The sequence below is a fragment of the Pteropus medius genome, unplaced genomic scaffold, assembly GCF_902729225.1.
Source record: "Pteropus medius unplaced genomic scaffold, Ma_sr-lr_union100, whole genome shotgun sequence".
NCBI classification, from domain to species: Eukaryota; Metazoa; Chordata; class Mammalia; order Chiroptera; family Pteropodidae; genus Pteropus; species Pteropus medius.
In genome coordinates this window covers 3,552,427-3,572,854 of record NW_024348242.1, presented here as the reverse complement: position 1 = coordinate 3,572,854, position 20,428 = coordinate 3,552,427, and the positions used below count along the sequence as shown (strand labels likewise).

The 20,428-nt window shown below is 54.2% G+C and overlaps 1 long non-coding RNA gene across 2 annotated transcripts in view; it reads left to right on the top strand.

Moving 5' to 3' along the window:
- LOC120616011 (uncharacterized) overlaps positions 1 to 20,428 on the top strand; it is a 132,765-nt gene that overhangs the window by 46,405 nt on the left and 65,932 nt on the right. Inside the window, exon 1 of one of the 2 annotated variants that reach the window (XR_005656436.1) lies at positions 5,197 to 5,620. The exons of the other annotated variant lie outside the window; for it this stretch is intronic. This is a non-coding gene — a long non-coding RNA (uncharacterized LOC120616011). Of the gene's footprint in view, positions 1 to 5,196; positions 5,621 to 20,428 lie in introns of those variants that run through there. 2 annotated transcript variants of the gene reach the window in all.

Genomic DNA, 20,428 nt, shown 5'->3' with positions numbered 1-20,428 from the left:
CTCTATGTTTATGCGCCTGGACATATTTACCAGTTTTTATTTTTTAAAACCGGGGAGAGTGTACTGTTCCATTTATGACTTGCTGCTCTTTTGAAAAATAAACGTTTAATTTTAGCATCGTTTTAAATTTACAGAAAAGTTACGAAGATAGTACAGAGACTTCCTATATGCCCCCCACCCAGTTCTCCCAACTGTATGTTTGTCAAAACCAAGAAACCAGTCCTGGTCCATGGCCGTGACCAAACGCCACACTTCCTTCAGATATCACCAGTTTGCCCCCAGGAGCTTCCTGCTGTTCTAGGACGCCGCCAGCACACCACGCTGCATTCCAGCGTCACGTCACCTCGGTCCCTTCCAATCTGAGACAGTTCCTCGGTCTTTCTCTGTCTTTCACGATCTTGACGCTTTGGAAGACTACTGGCCAATTATTTTGTACGATGCTCCTCCCCTCGATTTCGGTTTGTCTAGTGTATTTCTCTTGCTTAGACTGGGAGATAGGTTTCGGGGTGCCCTTCTCATCACATGTCGGCAGTGCATGCCGTCAGCATATTACTGACGATGCTAACCTTGATCACGCGCTGCTCATTTGTTAGCTTAATACGTCAGCTGCCTCTTTAGCTCAGCACGCTGCTCTAGGGCACCCTTTTTAACAGCTGCGTAATATTCCACTGTGTCAGTGAAACATGGTTTACTCAAGACTTCTGAAGCTCTGATATAAATGTGAAAATGATGCAGAAGCTCCCAACTCGATTCCCAGAGAAGAACAGTTCTCAATATGGGTGTTGAACTGCCGTGACCCCCATCTCTTCACCGTGGGTGAGGATTCAAATTGGGGGGTGCCTGTGAAGGGAGAGGTGCCAGATTGTAGAGGCCGCCTTCCAGGAGGGACGGGTGAGTCAGCAAAGGCCAAGAGAACCAAGCGGGGACCCTCCAGGAAGCAGATAAGTGAGCGGAAGAGCAATCGGGCCATAATTATGACTTTAATACAGATGAGGGGTGCAGGGAGGCTCAGATGGGGCCACCGAGAACCACAGGAAGGACCCCATCGAAGTCCAGCTGGATCCAGGCACCTGGAGGTAGGCCAGCGCCATCTTGGCTAAAGGGGCAAATGGAAGAAGGAGTCTCTGGGAGTCGGGAGGCCTGGGGCTCTCTGTCTTCTGTCACGTCACTTATGTGCCATGCTCCGAGGGGAGAGGCTGACCCAATGGCCATTGTTTTGGCCGATGCACATGCTGCTTCTGGCGGGCGGAAGGCGGGTCCTGCAGAAGTGAGGAATCCAGACATTTCCCAGAAGTTCTTTGTTTCATGTAGAGGGCTGGGGTGCCCCCTTCCCCTTCCGTTAGATGAAGGCCATCTAGCTCCCCGCCCCACACCTTAGGAAGTCTGGAGTCTACGTTGTAGGATGGCTTGTCCCTGAGATGTCAGCGTTTTCATACATACTGCACAGAGCCACCCAGCTTTTGACAATGAAAAGTTCAAGGTCACGGCGATCCTCTCCCTGCGTCCTGACGGAAGCGAGGCCTGGGGTGTTCGTGGCCAGGAACCCCAGGCGCCGGCCGTCGCAGCTGCAGCCCAGGTCTCTTTCTCCACTGGCCGCCACCCCTCCCACCCCGAGCAGACAGAAACCGGGTCCCGCCCCGCGCACGATGAAGTCTCAAATCAGGAGCACGTGAGGCTTTGTCCAGAAGGCAACCCAGGTCCGGGAGAGCACGGCGCCAGGTCAGTCACCTCCGTTCCTCCCGGGGATGGGGCCTATTTCAGACCTGGCGGGTGCGCTTTGCCCCTGTATCCCCATTTCGTAGATGCTTTCTGGCGCGGACGCAGAGTCAGCGGCCTTTCTGAGGTGCAGGCCTGTCTCTCGGTGGCGGTGCTTTGCTCTTTCCCTGACCTGGTCCTGCAGACCTTCGGCCATTAGAGATATACCCCGGCCTCTTAAAATGATCTGTCGTGGCGATATGACTTTGTCGAGACAGTGGCCGTAGCGGCGTGAGTGCGCTTGGAGTGTTGGCTCTCACCCCACCCGTCGGAGGGGGGCGGCTGTGTCCCACGCAGACGGTTAGTTGAGAATGTGATGGTCGTCAGTCAGGCCAGAATGACGCTTTTTTCTTTTTACTGAGGTCAATTCACGTAACATAAAAGTAACCACCTTAAACTGAACAGCGCAGGGACCTTTAGTGCATTCAGAATGTTGTCTAGCCACTGCTTGTACCTACTTCCCTTGCATTTTCATGTCCCAAAAAGAAGGCCTGTACCCACTAAATAGTTGCTCCCCACTCCCCTCCACCTCCACCCCTTGGCAACGCCCCAATCTACTTGCTATCTCTTTGAATTTGCCTGTTCGAGATGTTTCATAAAATTAGAATCACACAATATGTTACCTTTTGTGTCTGAACCCTACGTTTGTGAGGTTCATCCACATGGTAGCGTGAATCCGAACTTCATTCCTTTTTATGGCTGAATAATATTCCACTGTTTGGCTAGGCCACATTTCATTTATCCATCCATTGATGGACATTTGAGTTCTTTCCACTTTTTGCTATTATAAATAAAGCTGCTAAGCACACGTGTGTACACGTATTTGTTTGCAGAGTGAGTGATTATTGAGTCCGAGGGTCAACAAAACCATTATCTTCTCAAGGACATGTCCCCAAGTTCTATACTTCCCCCGCCGGCTTCACACACCAGTTTTCTAAATGTAATAATAATAATAATAATAATAATACCGCTGCTACTGTTAGCCAGCCTCTACAGTAACCTTGCTCATGGCCACCATCGTCCATGTTCATAAAATAACCCATAGCTAATAACATGCTCGGCATGGTTACAGAGGTGTGCGTAGCTTCGAGACAAGCAAATGATTATTGTTAGACAGGCAGACTTTGGTTAAACTCCTGGCTCTGCCACTTACTCTCTAGGTGGGCTCAGGGGAGTCACTGAACAGCCTCACTAAATAACGCCCACTTCCCAGCATGCTCGGCAGGAGCATTCCGGTGAGAATATAAGACATTGGCCACAGCGCCCAGCACATGGCGGGAGCTCAGCACGTGGCGGTTATTTTCTTATTCTTGCTTGGTAATTGTCCCAGGTCCCCGAGTGCTGGGACCCCAGCATTACGGGTTCTGTCCTGGGCCAGCTGTGATATTTCGCACAAGCAGTTTCGTCTGGGATTTGGGATGATCATAGGATGGTATTGTAATATATTTGGGGATTCTGTGAGCTGATCTGTGTCTTGGGAGTTCATCTGTCCCTTTCTTTAGAGGGACATTTCTGTGTCATCGGCTAGGGAAGGAGGCAGCAGGCAACCAGTAAGAGTTCTCTCCCCATCTCTCCACATTCTCTCTCTCACCTCACTCTCTCTCTCAATCTCATCTACCAGCCCGCCTTCGTTCTCTTTCTTTGTCTGAGCCCTGTACCTATAATTGATGCCAAAGCTTTCTAAAATTTTGGGCAGGAACTCCAAATTTAGTTTTTTGGCAAGCGGCAGAAGGAAAAGCAAGTATGGAAGGAAGGCTGCTCTGGTCGAGTCCAAAGCATGGAAGTTTAGACGCCCATTTTATACTGATCGTTAGTTTTGGTCAGTTCTGGGCCTTCAGCCAAAGCTTAAGGGCTCCATTTGTCAAGAGATGGAAAATTGGCGCGGCAAGGATGGATTCTACAAAGGGCGTGTTTTTTTTGTGTTTGGACAGGCGGTGGTGCCTCATGCGGTGGTAAAGCGGGCGGCAGCACTGAACTGGGCATGTGCGGCGCAACTCTTTTGTAAAGGGGTGGGAGGTGGGAAGGGTTGAAGTGTGAAGAGGAAGATGGCAGGGCAGAAAATATTGATTTTCAACCTTTGGCCATGCCCTCTGCTGCGCGGCATATCCTCCCCAGAGATGTGGAATCCTGGTGGTCGGCAGAAGCACATGGCCCTGCCTCTATTTTTGTTCTGCCTCTTTCTGGCTTAGGCAGGGACATGTGACGCAGTTCTGGCTAATGAGATGTGAGAAGTCTCCCGGGAGCTTCTGGGAAAGGGTTCTTAACTCCTATAAAGAGACCCAAGGAAGAGACGGCCCCCTTTCCACCTCGGGACATTGCGTGTGGATGTTCGCCTGGAGCCGTGGCAGGCATCTCGAGACCATGAGGGCTGACAGTGAGGATGACAGGAAGAACAATGGAAAGAACCTGAGTCCTTGAGGTCATCCTCGAGATGTCGAATTAACCAACCCTGCAAGCTCTCTGCCTCTGGGTGTCATACTGGGGGAGATGACCAGTGTCTTCATCATGGAAACTTTTATTTGGACTTCCTGTAATTAAGGGCATCCCAACCGATACGATGCTCAGCGACCCCAAGTCTTGCCGGACAGGAGCAAGAGACGGGACGACTGGTTGGTCAGCTGAGCCTGGGCGGAATCCCATACTTAGGGCCCCACAGTTTCCTGCCTCGCCGCCCTGCGCCTACAACACAGACAGTTCCTCTTCCTTTCTATATCCGAATCACGGCGGCACCGCCTTTGCCAGCCTCCTCGAAGGAAACCAGCTTCTTCACAAGGACCAGCCCGCCCCGCCCCCCAGGAGGTCTCCATGCTGCCCGTGGACACAGCAGAGCGGGAAGCAGGCGCTCGTCTCTGCCTCGGACCTTCTCATCTGAGTGCCGCCCGCTGTCTTCCCGCGGCCTCGTGTCCCGGGGCATCATAAGTGTCTGCAGCGTGAGGTCGTTTGGGGAACGCAGGAGCTAGTGACTGGAATGCGCTGAAAACAGTGCCCGGCGCGTCATAAGCAGCCAGTAAACGTGGCTGTGGTCGTGGTCATCGGTTCTTCTCATTGACAGGCAGAGTCACCAGCAGGGATGCATCTGGCTTCAAATGCCACGTAATCGATCTGCGGCGCTTGAGGGACGTCCTTTAAGAGAACTCAAGGAATGACAGGGGAGGAGAAGGAAGTCCTGGGACAGGAAGAAGCCAGAGCGAGAAGTGGAGCGCGCCGGAGGAAGGAGGGGAGGGCGAGAAAGCGGCCAGCGAGGGGGACAGAGGGGCGGGGGGTCCCCGGGAGCCGTCTGTGGTCTGGGCCCCGGTTTGCAGAGGACACTCCCAGGGGATCTGGGATCAGATGCGACATCGCTGGTCTTTACGTCCAGCTGGGCGCCTGCCCCAGAGCCAGTCGGTGTCCTCTGACCGGGAGCAGTTGAGACTCGAGGTGCATGTCATTTCCAGAGCCGCCTTCTTCCTGCGGCTTCTGTTTTTCTTCTCAAGCGCTGCTTCTCCGATCCGCCCAGCCCCGTGCTCCGCTCCGCGAGGCTTCGGGAGCACAGCGGTTCTGCACGTCCAGAGACGGTCTCTGGCCACGCGGTCTGCAGATGACCTGGCGAGGGGACCTGGGCCCTTCATCCAAGCCTCCGATTAATGTCGTCTCCGCGTGTGCGGAGGAGCCACGGGGTCTGGCTCACGACAGCCCTTTCTTCCTGGCTGAACCTGTGGGTCTGTGTCTGACGCTGGATCTGGAGAACTGCTCAACAGGAAGCGAGACGCCTGCTCTAACAACTCCTGTGAACTGAATTTCGATCAGCAGCCCCGAGGACTATCGGGCCCCACGGGGGACGTCCCAGGACCCCGACATCTATCCACCGTTTCCCGAGCTGGAAGAGGTAAGAACGGGAGTCATTTTCTGCCACATCTCAGAGGCTCCGATGAGGTAAGACGCACCACCCAGGACACGGGGGCTGACCCAGAGGCTTGGGTTTCCTGCTCGTGTCGTGGGGGCACAGACCCTGAACGTCTAGCACCCTGTATCCTCCCGGGGTTGATGCTCCTGGCTCCAGGTCCCGCGGGTGGCTTCGGGATGCCCCCGGGAGCACGCAGCCCATCTTGAAGGTCGTGGAATTTCTAGCCATGCTTGTGCCTCCACCCACATGGAGCTGTCACATTTACATGTGAACACTCTGTCCTTTCCGAGTTCAAGATCAAGTCCCCCCCACCCCACCTCCCCACTCCCTTCCACCTGGGACCGGCATGAGGTTAACCTCGGTATCGGTGAGGTGGCATCATTTGAATGACACTGGGAAAACTCTCTGAGTCAGTGGCATCTACTTGGCTACCGAGATAGCCCATATTTATTTGTTCAGCAGAAATAGAGTCCCGGATGGTATGTCCAAGTATAAACCGCATTTCTTGGCTGCCCCACGGCTAAGTACAGCTGCGTGATGGGTTCCAGCCCACGTAAGTGGGAGTGTGGCGTGGCACGTCAGGAAGTCTTCTTAAACAGAGCTGACTCAACCGAGAGATGCCCCCCTTTTGTTCTCTCTTCCTGTCTATTGCCTGGAAGTTAGGCTTGATGGCTGGAGCCCCAGCCGCCATCTTGCACCGTGAGTTGACTTCGAGGATGGAAGCCATCCTTGGAAGCTGGGAGAATGAAACAGATAAATAAAAGGTGCCTGAGTCCCTCACGGCATCGTGGAGCCACCATGCCAACCTTGGGCTGTCTATTTACGGGCTTATTTCACATGAGGAAGAAATAAACTTATATCCTATCCAGTCCACTGTTGGTTTGGGTGTACTGTGTTTGCAGCCAAAGGTATTCCTAGGTGATATACATGTTCAAGTGTCCTCTCTCTCCTCCAGGCGCCACTGTGCATGCAGCACACCTCCCAGAGACTCACCCCTCTGTGCTAACCTTGCACTTTCTGAAACATCGACCCCTACTCTAGTAGAAGCAGGGGACAGATGACATTTCTCTTCGAACCTCCGAGTCTGTTCTCTCCTTCCAGGCTTCGGCCCGCTCGGGTTTGCTTTCAGTTTACTGCCAAGTCACTCTCCCCAGCTGATGATTTATTACGTCTTATGGGCTATTCGGTTTTATTCCATTTGTCCTTCCCTGCCGCGTCACTCCGATTAGTGACAGACTTGTCATAATAGCTCCTATCTTAGAAAAAAAACTCTTCTTTGACACTTCATTCCTCTATAGCTATCGCCCTACGTCCTTACTTCCCTGGATAGCAAAAATTCCAAAAAGATTCACCTACGGCGGGGCCGCTAGCTGCCCGAGTCCAGCGAGCCGCACTCACGTGGCGGCCTGAGTGAGCAGGGCTCGGCCTGCACGTGGGAGGCTTGGTCTACACGCTCCGCGTCTGTGATCCAATCAGGCGTTCGTTTCCACCGCTTCGCAAAAACAGCCCTTGTCTAGGTCGCCAGTAATGGGTTCTTAGCCCTCACCCGACTCGGTCCGCCAGCATCATTTGTCCGTCACACTTTCTTCTTAAAACCCGTTCCTCCCCTGGCTGCTGGGACTCCGTCCGCTGGTGTCCCCTCCTACCGCACCAGTGACAATTCTGCGGCCTCTTTTAAGACAGAGTCTACATGGCTGTTGTTTCTTGCTATAAACCCTCAGCACGCGGAACTGTGCCCGGCACACAGCAGGCGTTTAAACGACACGGCAGCCATCGCAGGAGTGGATGCGTGGGGGGTCGTGTCTATGTGTCTAAAGGAGCTGCCAGTGTCAGACAGCGGGGCGTCAGGCACCGCGGCAGCAGCCTTGATGTTTTAGGGCAGGGTGGTTTTGCCCGCTCATTTCTACAGCATCGGAGAAGCCAGAAAGGTCTCAGAAAGCTGCTTTCTTTCTTTCCCTAGAAACATAGGTCAGTTCCTATGTCTAGATTCTGTGTTAAAACGTGGGAAATACACTATTCACAAAAGCCATGGTATATGGAAACCACTCGAGCTTCCATCAATAGATGACTGGATAAAGATGATACAGTATATATACGTGTGTGTGTGTGTGTGTGTGTGTGTGCGCGCGCGCGCGCGCATGTGTATATATGTGTGTAGGTGTGCATATGTGTATATAGATGTGTGTGTATATATATTGTGTGTGCGTATATATATCTGTACGATGGAATATTATTCGGCCACGAGAAGGAAGAAGTCCTGCCATTTCAGGCAATGTGGATGGACCTCGGGGGCTAAGTGAGCCAGGTCAGACAGAGAAAGGCGACCACCATGTGATGTCGCTTCTGTGTGGACTGTGAAGAAGCCAGACCTGTAGGACCAGACAGCAGAGTGGTGGTTAGCAGGCGCCGGGTGGGGCTGGGGGAACTGGAGAGGCATCAGTCAAGGGGTACGAACCCCCAGCTGTAAGATGGGTCAGTTCTGGGGATCTAACGTCTGGCAGAGTGACTGGAGTTACACACTAGGAAGTTGTCCAGGAATTAGCTCTTAAATGTTCTCGCCACAAGAAAGACACAGTCCCCAGGTGACACGGCGGAGGTGCTGGCAGGCGCCCTGGTGGTGACAGCGTGTAGGAGTACCACATCGCACGGTTACCTTGTGATCGCCTTGGGCCCACCCAGCTAGCTCAGGACCATCTCCCCACGTCAAGAGCATCAGCTTGCCACACCTGCAAAGTCCCTTTGGCCACATGAGGCCCCTTCACATCGCCATTGGCAGGTTTCGGGGTTAGGACGTGGCCATCTCTGGGGACTGCCGTGTCTGCCACACCTCCTGATCTGCTCGAGTCTTGATTTCCAGTGTCGCCCTCTCGGCGAGGACGGCTTCGATGCTGTAGCGCGCCCCATCGCCAGGCCACCTGCTCTGCCTTTTCTTCTAACAAGGTGTGTCATTTCCCAACATCTCGTGTTTCTGACCCGTTTTCCCCAATAGAATGTTCTCTCTGGGCGGGCGTGGACCTCGGTCAGTTTCTTTGCTGCTGTCTCTCCAGGGTCTGGCAACTAGAAGGTGCTCAATAAATATCAGTTACATGAATGATACAAAAAGCAAACAAACAGACCAGTCAAGCCTTTTTTAACCTCGATGAGACCCACAAATGGAAAGTCCTCACGCGATAAGCTCGGCCAGGGGATCGATGCAGCTGACACATCCTTCCGACCCCTGGGGTTTGAAGAGTGCGACCCTCACCCAGCAGGGTCCCAGGACGCTGCAGAGACGCAGAGGAGATGGGACAGCCCGGCCGAGGGTGAGATTTACCGGAAGGGAATGTGAGAGCAATTAGCCATTGTCGCCCTCAAGCACACCTAGCCCAGTCAGTCAGCAGACGCGGCTGCGGACCAGACGGTCCTGTGCCGCCGTCCGCACGCCAGCCCCGGGAGCAGTAGGCTGGGTGGCCCTGAGCAGCTGGCCCAGGTCTCGCTTGCTCTGGGCTCCCCTAACCTCCGGCTTGTGGCTTGGGGCCTTTTCCACTTTTGCGATGACGGTACCAGGAAATTCATGCTTCTCTAGTGATCACGTGCTACTTTCTTTCAAGAGGCAGTCGCCAGAGTCTCCGCGCTCCAGGCCCTGCCGCCTCAGGAGCATTTGGCCACCTCTTAAGATGAAATCTGTTTTATTGGTCTTCATCTCGTTCAGTTGTCTCTTCCAGCCCACTGCTAGGCTGTCAGGGAGTCCTCCAAAGGTCTGGCGGGACTTCGGGGGCGAAGTGCCTGCCGATGATGGAGTAACACTGTGCCTTGGCCAGCTGGATTCCCAAAAATGCACCCTCTGATGGGGCTGCCTGGCCGCTGGGGGCTCAGGCTGCAGCTGCAGCTGGAGAAAGAGCAGAAGTGGGGGGCGGCGGCCGGGGCAGAGATGCCACAGGGTTCCGGGAAGCCAGATTTGGCGTATCTGAATGAGGTGGTTCATGTTAAAATCAGAAAGAAAAGGGGAAAAAAAAACCAACCAAAAAAGCCCCAAACCAAACAAACCCCACAATGGAAAAGCAATGGAAAGAAACAGTGAAGTCTTCTCACGAGAAACCCACAAACACCCGGCGAATTACTTTTACCCTCCTGGCTCCCCAGTTCAACTCTTTGCTGGCTTTCCGATTCGGGGAGCAGTGTAAACTATCGCGGCACCGGGAGTTAGAGCACCCAGGTCCTAACTCGACTCGGCCTCGGAGATAAGCTGTGCGACTTGCGGGGAAATCGTCCGTCCTTCCTGGACTGTCCGTCCCCTCGTCGGCGCCATTCGGGGAAAATGAGTATTCTGGCATCCGGGGACACTCGAGCGAGACAACACGCAGGATCACGATGGTTTCTGGCATCCTTAGCGTCGTCACTACGGGCGTGACTCCGGGTTCGGGGGTGGGGACGTGGGGCTGGCGGGAGCGCCAGAACCTGGTCTCCCCGTCTTTACCCTAACTTCCGGCGCTTGTCTTTCCAAGCAACTTGGCCGAGTTAAATTCAGTTTCATGCATTTGGGCAATTGTTTAAAGTTTGGAAAAGATTCACCAAAATAGCAGCACTTTCGTACCGACGTATAAATCCTATCTTCTTTATAAAAATCGGACTGCCAGGAGCACAGCCTCTAGCTTCAGGGGTCGTGTCTTTTAAAGATGCAGCTTGTACTTATGATTTGATATAGAAAAGGGATCCCAATTAAGAATGTTACAATAATGATTTGGGGGTGTCGTAATCCGTAGCTGGTACCTTTTCTTTTTAACGGATGGGACAGAAAAAGCAATGTTTGAGCCCTGGGGCTCCCCACCTCCAGTGTCCACACCCTCTGTCATGTGACTTTGGAGCTTCTCCCATGACAGTTGAGTTTGTCACTTGGGATTTTCTGCTCTTGGGCAGACTCTTCACCACTTTGGGGGTGTTTTCTCATTCACGCAATGAGCATAACAAAACCAACTCAGAGCAGCACTGCGAGAATTAGAAATAATATGCCCAAGAGCCCCCGATCGTCCCTGCGTGGCGGCCAGCCTCCAGTGTGGCCCCGGTGGTCTCCGTGTCCCACTGCCCACCTCTCCCCCTGGACGGGCTGGCCTGTGTAACCAACCGGGTGCTGCAGAAGTATCGGCGTGTGACTTCCGAGGGTAGGTCCTAAAAGACATCACAGCTTCCATCTTATACCCTCCTGGGTCATTGTCCCGGGGAAACCAGTGGCCACGTCACAAGGACGCTCAGGCAGCCCCCTGGGCAGGTCTACGTGACAAGGAGCTGAGGCCTCCCGCCCACAACCAGCACTGTTCGGCCAGTACGTGAGGGAGCCAGCCTGAAAGTGGATGCTCCAGCCCCCGTTGAGCCTTCGGGTGCCGGCAGCCCCGGTTGGCATCTTGCCTGCGATCTTTTGGGACACCCTGAGCAGGAGCCACCGCGCAGAGCTGCTCCCGGGTCCCTGACACTCCAAAGCCGTGTGCGTCGGACGCTGGCTCAGAGGATGGGCCTGATCATAAATGAGAGGCGTTTCAGGATGTGCTTGGGGTGACCTCCGTCACCACCAGGTGACCCCTGGTGGCTTCCTCTTGGGACCGTTGCCACCCCGAGTGGCTCTCCGGGGGCGGCTTGGGTCTGGGGAGCTTTGGCGAGGTGGGTCTCTGTTTCGTGTCTCTTCTTAGCTCCTCCGGCTTCTGGAGGTTCTACTTCTAGGGTTTTCTCATGCTCTTAAATATTCTTTGGAAACTTGATTTTAATTGCTCTATAGTATTCACGTGACTATACCATAACTTATTTGCTTACTTTCCTTTTTTTGAGGTATTGCATTGCTTCCCCTGTTTTAGTGTTAATGTGTTGCGGTGTAACTCGCTTCTGTGAACTTTTACTGATGTCTCTGATGATTTCCTCAGAATAGATTTCTATAAGTGGAATTATTGTAGCAAAGGGTGAGAACATCTTCAGGGCTTCTGCTGTTACTAGATTTTTTTCCTAGTAGTCAGGCCAGTTTACAGCCCCGCCAGGATGAGTACCCATTTTTCTGCATTCTCACCAACACTTTTTTAAATTAAAAAAAGAAAAAAACTTCCTAAGTTTGGTAAGCTTTTGAAACACAGTGTTTTCTGTGTATATCTTCATGTATCCTTAGCTATACAGGTAAACGTTTTCCATACATTTATTGGACGTGTGCTTCCCCTCTCATACAAATGTCTTCTGTTCTTCGTCAGAGTGAGTGCCTCTTTTCTTGTTTGTTTTTAAGGACTTTTTATATATGAAGGATATCGATCAATGGCTCATCATGAGTGTTGCGAATATTCTTCCTCGGTGTGTGAGCTTTTAAATTCTGTTTATGACATCCGATGCCCTGAGGTTTTAATTGAATATAGTCAAATCTATCAATCTCGCAGATTTCTTTCGTCGTTTGGTGCTTAGAAGGCTTTGTCTCATCCAGAAATCGGATAGGTATTTACCTCTGCTGAGTTCCTGCTTGTTTTGGAGCTTTATTATTATCATTCTTTTGCATTTGCTTCTTTACTCCATCTGGATTTTATTTTGGTTTATGATCTTGAGAAGCCAACTTGATTTTTTCTCCCCAAATAACTAACCAGTCGTCTCAGCACCAATGACTAATTCCTTCTTTCCGTATTGATTTGTAATGCCATCTTTATAGTATATTAAACTTTTATAAGAGCTAGATCTTAGTACATATAAAATCCTCTGGTTTTTTGTACTATTTATTCCTCCAGAGACATGCTTTCAATGTACAGAGCGGTCCGTGCCGTTTTCCTGCTGAAAATCCTTCAGCGACACCCCCGTCCCATCTCAGTCAGGAGCGTGTAGACTGCCCGGCCTCGGGGTGCTGCTTCTTCTCGTTCCCCTGCCACCAGCCTGCCCCGTCCCATAGCTCTGGTCCCTCCAGGAGAGCCCAGTGGCTCCACCAGCCACTCCCTTCATCGGGCTTCTTCCTTTGTCCTCCCACACCTGTCCCCACTTCCAGTCCATCAGCCAGCCTTCCCGGTCTCCGCCACCCTCGGCTCGGCCACCCCAGGTCTGCCCTGCAGACGGCAGCTTCGCCCCACGCCCCCGCTCCCCCCTCCACTCCCCTGGGTGCGTCCTCCACAGAGCCATGCTCGTGGCCCCTGCCCAGAGCCCTGCCTAGGTGAACTCGGGGTCGTGCCAGGGCGCCAGGCACTAAGCGCCCCCCCCCATGCTCAGGGGTCTTCCCCTCTCGGGAACGCCCCCTCTTCTTTTACTGAGCGCCCACTCCCCCTTCCCGACTCAGCTGTGGCTCTCACCTGACCCCCCAGGCTCCCTGGGGGACCCCATGAGCAGATCCCAGGTTCCCCACTCACAGCTGCGTGACAGGTTACAACCTCCCTGGGCCTTAGTCTCCTCACCCGTGAGAGGACGGTGGTGACTGTAATTGCGCAGCGGGGTCGCCGTGCGGGGTCAGCGGGGGAATCCCCGCAAAGGGCTTGGAGCATCGCCTGGGCCGCCGGCTTCCACGGACTCGTCTCTCTTCTATTTCTCGTCCTTCCCGGGTCTGCGGGGCGGGCAGGCACACCGCCGCAGGTGGCGAGTGAGTGTGTACAGAAAGGAAGGTGGGCAGAGGAGAAGGAGGAGGCAGGCGGGGTGCCTGACCCCCCACACCACGCAGCCGCGGCGCCCGCCCCGGCCGGCACCCCTGCCGCACTGCGCGGCTCACTCTCGCTCGGCTCCCTGTGCCCCATGGAGGTGTCGCCCCCACGTCCTCAGTCCTGGCTTCTGCTGACTTGAATCAAGGCCAAGGACGGGGTGGGGGCCGCGCACATTTCTACTGCTCAGCGGGTGGTGCTCACGCCTGGGGTCCCTTTCTTGGACGGGGCCCTGAGAGCCGATGACAGGAACAGCTAACGTGTTTGAGCATTTGGGGTGCTGTGCCCTATATTGAGTCTCTCTCCAGCTTTATCTCCTCTCATCCTTCTGACACCCCCAGGAGGTAGTTAGAAGTAAAACCCCATTATACAGGTGGGGAAACTGAGGCACAGAGAGGTTGAATAATCGGCCTCAAACACACAGCCAGCATCCCCAGCCCCTCCCTTCTCAGACACTGCGGGACACCGCGGTCTCACACACCCATCGAGGCAGAGACAGAGCAGCACCCCCACCAGGGCCGCGGTGTCTTGTCACCGTGTGCAGATCACAGCAGTACCCACCTCCCCGGGACTGGGGTACGGTCTCCTTACATGCTCCATGGACGTCGGCTACGAAATGTTGGCTGCTATCGGCATGATTTTTATGAGGTCAGATGTTTGGGGGAGAGACTGTTCATCACGGGAGAGGCTCCGAGATGACAGTTTTGTCTTTACAAGTAGAGCAAGCCTCCGGTGACACAATCCCAGAGAGAAAAGCCCCCTCTCCAGCCCCCAGATGCCTCTTCCCAGCCAGTTCTCTGCGTGAAACTGTTCTATTCTCTTTGAAAACAAGCAGCGCCGCCTTCCCTTGCTGGCTCGTTTGTGCCCAGTTCACATTGCTTCGTTCTGCACCCCACGGCCGTATTTCCTGACATTCATTTCATCCAGCGGGGTCTGTCTAGTCCCAGGGTTACTGAGAATCAAGATGCAGCCCTGAATTTTTTTTTTTTTTAATCTCCCCCTGAGAAGCCCACAGACTTTTCCCACGTGCTCCTGTCGACCGTTCGATTCTGGCTCCTCCAGCATGTTTAGGGAGAACCTTCTAAAGAAACGTCGAAGTTTCTGTGGCTGTCGTTGTTATGGTCTTCCCTTCTCGGAAAGCATGTTGAAATCCAATCCGAATCCCAACTACGTTTTGAGCTGTGTTCAACTTTTAACGTTCTGCGAAAATTTGGATTTAATTAATTTCTCTTCTCTTGCATTCTGAAATAGTGCGATACTTTTATTTTTTGTTTCCTGGACCAAAGCCTTGCCGCACTGGTGGAGAAACGGGAAGGGGGCAGGGGGAGGGATGTTTTCTCGTAAGAATTAGTGTCAAGTGGGTTGAAATAGTTGCTGAAGGGGAAGTGGCTGGTTTCTGGCCTCGAGTCTATGCCTGTACTTAAGTGCGGGACAATATGTCTCCGCCAGCAACGCGCTGGCGAATCTGGTTGGAAACATCTGGACCCCAAAGCCCAGAGTGGGACTTGTCACGTCATCCGGTGTCATCCGCCGGCTGACGCTGGCGATCACCTTCACAGGTCGATTGCCTTTGCACCCTGAAAGACCCAGCCAGGGGACTTGACGGAACGTGGTTGAGCTCCGTGTGCAACGCCACGCACAGGAGTGTCCCACCGCTGTGGTAACCAATGACCACAAGCGTAGTGGCTTCAAACAACATGCGTTTGTTCTCCTACGGTCTGGAGGCCAGAAGACCGACGCTGGGCTCGAGGGGCCCAAACCGAGGTGTCAGCTGGGCCGCGTTCCTTCTGGAGGTTCCAGGCGGAGGCTCCGTCCCTTGACCCGAGCTTCCAGAGGCTGCCAGCATTCCCTGGCTCGTGGCCACCTCACTCTCACTTCTGCTTGACATCACATCTCTTCCTCTAACTCCGATTCCCCTGCTTCCCTCCGATAAGGACCCTTGGGATGACACTGGGCCCACCCAGGTAATCCCGGACGATCTGGCCGCCTCAAGAATCCTGAACGTAATTACCGCTGCAAAGCCCCTGTGCCACGCAAGGGGACATATCTACAGGTTCTGGACCGCCCCCACCTGGAGAACCAGGTGCTCAGCAGGGGAACCCCGAGAATCCTCTCCTTCCATTGCCCCTGGCGGTGTCCTTGCAGAACTGCGTCTCTGCAGGATGGAGTTTCAGGCCCCGTGGGGTGGGTTTTAAAACGGGCACGAGAAGTCGGGCGGGGGATTTCCGCCCACTCAGGGGGAGGCCTGATGTTTGCACTCTAGGCAAAGATCTGAACCTCAGTAATTAGTTTATTTGATCTGCCTACGTTTCTACTTTTATCTCCTTTCTCCAAAACACATTGATCTTGGCGCGCACAGGTGGCTCAGGGAAAAAGCGCCGGCTCCGGCATCGGACGCCCCTGGGTTCACGCCCCAGCCCCGCTGCTGTGTGACTCTGCTCTGGTCACTTAACCTCTCTGATCTTCCGAATCCTAAATTGTAGAAAACGAGAACAGGTGGGAAACTGCCGAGCGGAGCCCCTGGGATCTGGAAGGTGACCAGCAAGTGACAGTCTCTTTCTCTCCTGTATTTCATTTACTCAGCGTGGTCCCATGAGAGCTGAGCTGCGGCAGCCCAGGAAAGTTTGTCCTGTCAGAAATACTGGGAGCGCGTGTTCCTAGCCTGGCTTTAATGCTAAACTGTTACATAATCTCTCTAGGCCTCATTTTCTCCATCTGTGAAATGAAAACAAAAGCATCGTTCTGTCTCGGGCTGCTGTAACAAAACGCTGCAGGCCGGGTGCTTTAAACAACAGACATTTATGTCTCACAGTTCTGGAGGCCAGAAGTCCAAGATCAAGGTGCTGGCAGATGGTGTGTCTGGCGAGGGGCTGCTTCCTGGCTGCAGACAGCTGCTTTCTCGCTGAGTGCTCATATGGCACGCACTTGGGGGCTTGTGGCGGGGAAAGAGAGGGATCAATAGATGGATTTTTCTCTCCGTCTTATGAGGCCTGTCTTGAGCCCCACCCTCAAGGCCTCATGTAGCCCCAATTACCTTCCAACGCCCACCTCCTAACGCCATCATATTGGGAATTAGGGCTTCCATGTAGGAATTTGGGGGGAGACACCAAACATTCAACCCATAATAATACTGACCTCATAAGGATATAGAAGAAAACAAGGCAATGACCTTGGAAAATAAAATATAATGAAAAACCCACTATTGAAGACAAAGAAAAATATTGGTTTCTAAAAGCTTTCTGGATCCCCACACATTATATGTTCTCTTTAAAGGCATTCGTTTTGGCTGGAACGGAAATGAAGTATGTTGCTTTTAATTATCGATCAAAATGTTGCTCGTCCATGTGTTGATAATACACATTGACCGGGCAGCCTGGCTGTGAGCGCTACGGGCCTGCACCGTCCACGCCCCCAGCCTGAGCCTCTGTGCCAGGCTGGTTTGGCTCAAAGCCGACCGCTCCCTTCTGCAGAGACACACGTTTCCCAGGGGATCTGGGCCTGGGAGCCTGGGGCGCAGGAGGAGGGGCGACCAGCCGGCTGGCTCAGAGGCAGCCATGCACCTTGCCTGTTCTGGAGGAGCTTGTCCCGGAGCGGTCAGCTCCTGTCGGGACATCATCGTCCTTGAGCTCAGCAGTGATGACTCCACGACTGGGTGGACCCACCCCGACCGCTTGGCCAGCAGAGAACGGGAGGGGAGGAGGGAGCACCCCGACCCAGCGTTGGGGCCGGCCGAGCCAAGACCGTGTCGGGGGGTGGACGGCACCGCCGAGAGTTCAGAACGAACGAGAGGCCTGCGGCTGCCACCAAGCTGCTGTGGACGTGCACGTGTCCCGGTGACTGCCCTCGGGATCGTGTGTGTGGACCACGGATGTCCTTGGGGTGGGGGGGAGCAGTTTGGGGGCTTCCGTTCGAGATTTCTTTTTAATGAAAAAAGGAAACACCACGAGCTCTGCCTGCGGCCCCATCAGAAGTTGGTTATGACCGGGCCGGGGTCCCAGGTTGGGACCAGCTGGAGATCCACATGGAGGAAAACAAAAGTCCTCGTGGTTAATTTCTCTTAGCATGTTAAACAAATAAACAGAGGGGCCAAAGAGCTTCAGGGTGCTCTTGGGAAGCAAACACTGAGGCGCATGTAGAGTCAAGGGCACCAGCTTTGAGCCCCCCACTCCTGCAGCGCTAGGAAGAACCGCAGCGGTCACAACTGGGGATCCTGGCTCCTGTCCCTCCCATCCCACGGGAAAAGCAGACACGGCGCCGTCAGGCGGAGCGGCTGGGTCGCGCAGGACCGCAGCAGCGGGGTCTAGCGTCCCCCAGGGCCCTCTCAGTGACACGGCCAGCTCAGAGAATCGACAGCCCCAAAGCTGCACAGAGGCTGGATTCGGGGGGTGACCACAGACATTTCACACCTCATCTCTCCATTAGTCCCTCCCTTTCCCGCCCAGTCCGGCCTTTGAGTTCCCAGCAGTGGGGCTGGCCCCAGGCGGCCGTGGCCGGGGGGTGGTCATTGATTTCTGGGATGTCGAGTTGGAAGAGAACGGAGCGTGAACACAGAAATAGCGGTGAATAGCAGTGAGCACGCTGCGCTTGGGGGCCGCGGAGTGTCGCGCGCTCTCTCTGGCGTGGGGAAGACTTCAGACTGTTTCAAATTATCTATGAATAAATTTCCCTCTGGACCCTCAGGCAGCCGGGCAGCAGACGTGGAGGATGCCCGAGCCTGCAGCCCCTCCAGGAAAACAGCTGCCAGATGTGGGGGTCTCGGGTCCAGGCCGAGTCTTGACAGCCAAGGCTCGGGCCTGAAGATCTGAAACACGGGTTGTGATAGCAACCAGGTGGCCTGGGAGAGGGGACACAGAAGCCAGCGCCCACCAGAACCCAGGCCGGGGCAGACCTCTCTCTTTACCGGGGAAAGCCCCAGAAAATCGCCCTGATGCCTCAGCATGGAAGGTGGGGCGGTTTGCCCCTAAGAAGAAAACCACGCTTTTGAAAAAAACTACAGGACACGGAAGCGAATCGCAGAAAGCATCTATCTTGGGCTCACGATATAATTCAAGGAAATGTGGCATTAAAACGAGGCAACCGTGAGACAACAGGACCCTGGGCTGCAAGGGAAGGAGGTGGCACAGGGGGCCGGGTGCGTCCAGGAAGGTCGTGGGGGGACTGGCCACACACCTGGGGACAGACATCCAGAAAACTGAACAGAACGGGAGGAGACAGGACGTCAGCAGTGTCCAGGCACGTGAGGGGACCCGGAGGCTGCTGACCGAGAGCCGTAGCCTCTGCCTCTTCCGTGCTAACAAAACCCATGTCACCTTGTCACCCCAGGAGCCCTGTGCCCTCCTGGGGGGTGGGTACTGTCTGCCCCTCGTCCCCGGGAGGCGAACCTTGGTTCACCTAAGCCAACCACAGGGGCCTCATTCCCCTTGGTCAGTGACTGTCTCTGGCCCGGCCATGGACGCCCGGCTGGCCAGTGACTCACGAGGTGGCCTCTGCTGGGGACTTGTGCAGAAGGGACGCATCGCTTGGAAGAGGAGGCACGTGGGAAGCACTGCTCCTCTCTTCTGCTGGCCGTCATCTCGTCTGCATGCGATGCCTGGGGCGACATCCGCCCTCGACCCAGCAAAGATGGCGGAGGAGACGAGAACCTGGTTCCAATTGTCATGTCGCTGAGTTAGCCAAACCGGAAGCTGCGGATGTCTGACCTTTTTGTTCTCAGCAGCAACACACGTTCTGATTAAGCCACTTGTAGGAGACATTCCTGCTACACGTCACTAAAAACAGCCATCTAGGATAAGTCCAAGAAGGTCCCCTAGGGAAAGAACACACAAAGTTGGTCATAACATATGAGTGATAGAAACTCCAGCGATGAGTGATGGGTGTTCCTGAGGAAGAAACCCCAGAAAGACACCCCAGAAACGGAGAAGAGATCCAGGCTGGAAGTTGAAGACGGCATCCCGCTTTAGGTCAGCGTCTCAGACAAATCCCTGAGAAAAGACAGCAAGTCACTGGGCGAAGGGTGAAGGACGTGGACAGAGCAATAGAAAACGCTGTCCAGACGGCCCACGCGTTGACGAAAAGACCCCCGTCTCCTTCGCAGTAAGAGAAAAGCAAATTCAAAAGAGCGTGTGACCCCGTTTTCACACCATCGGGCTGGCACAGGTCCAGAGGAAGAGAGCCCCCCGCTGGCAGGGTGCGGCGTCGAGGACTCTCGGATGGGTGCTGCTTTAGCCCACCCGGCGGGCGGCTGGTTGGTGTCTGTCAGCCTTAGGAAGGGGCACCCCGCCCCCCAGGAGTTCATCCCGCAGAGAGGCACAGGTGCGGACTGACGTAACCAGGCTGCGCAGGGCAGCGCCTCCCGGCGCAGGATACCGGGACTGGCCTCGGGCCTGTTCCCTAAGGACCAGTTCCACAGCTCATGCTCCGCTGGGAACGAGGACGCTTCCTGTTGGTATGGAACCGCCTCGCAGACGGAGGGTTAAAAATAAAACGCAAAATGCGAACAGCACACGGCCCTTCGTGAAAAATGGAGGAAGAAAAGAACACACACACTCACACTCACACACACTCACTCACACACTCACACTCGCACACACTCTTGCCTCCCACACACTCACCCACCCCACACACCCTTACACACACCTCACACTCTTTTACACATGCTCACCCACTCACACTCCTCATGCTCACTCACCTCCTCAGGCACTCACTGCCTGCACTCATCATGCCTCACGCTCACACACGTACACACTCATCTGAGTACCGCATCACCCTCACACTCACGCATAACATAACACACGCTCTTTGGACACATGCTCTCACTCACTTTCATGCCTCCACTGGACACATGCTCACACACACTCTACCTCACATCACGCACATGCGCACACACTCACACTCAAGCCACACACACACTCTGCTCGCCCTCATGCTCACGCTCTCACTCACACTCTCACACACACACACGCACACACACGCTCACGTTTGTTTTTTTGTTCTGGGACTGGATTATTATATTATTTCTTACCCCACCCCAATTCATAATGTAGGCCCTAACCCCCCTATGTGTTATTGGGAAGGCAGCATTTCAAGGAGATGATTCAGGTTAGATGGGATCATAAAGGATGGATACCCCCTATTCCCTAATAAGGACTGGTGTCCTTCTAAGACTTGTGGACACCGGGGA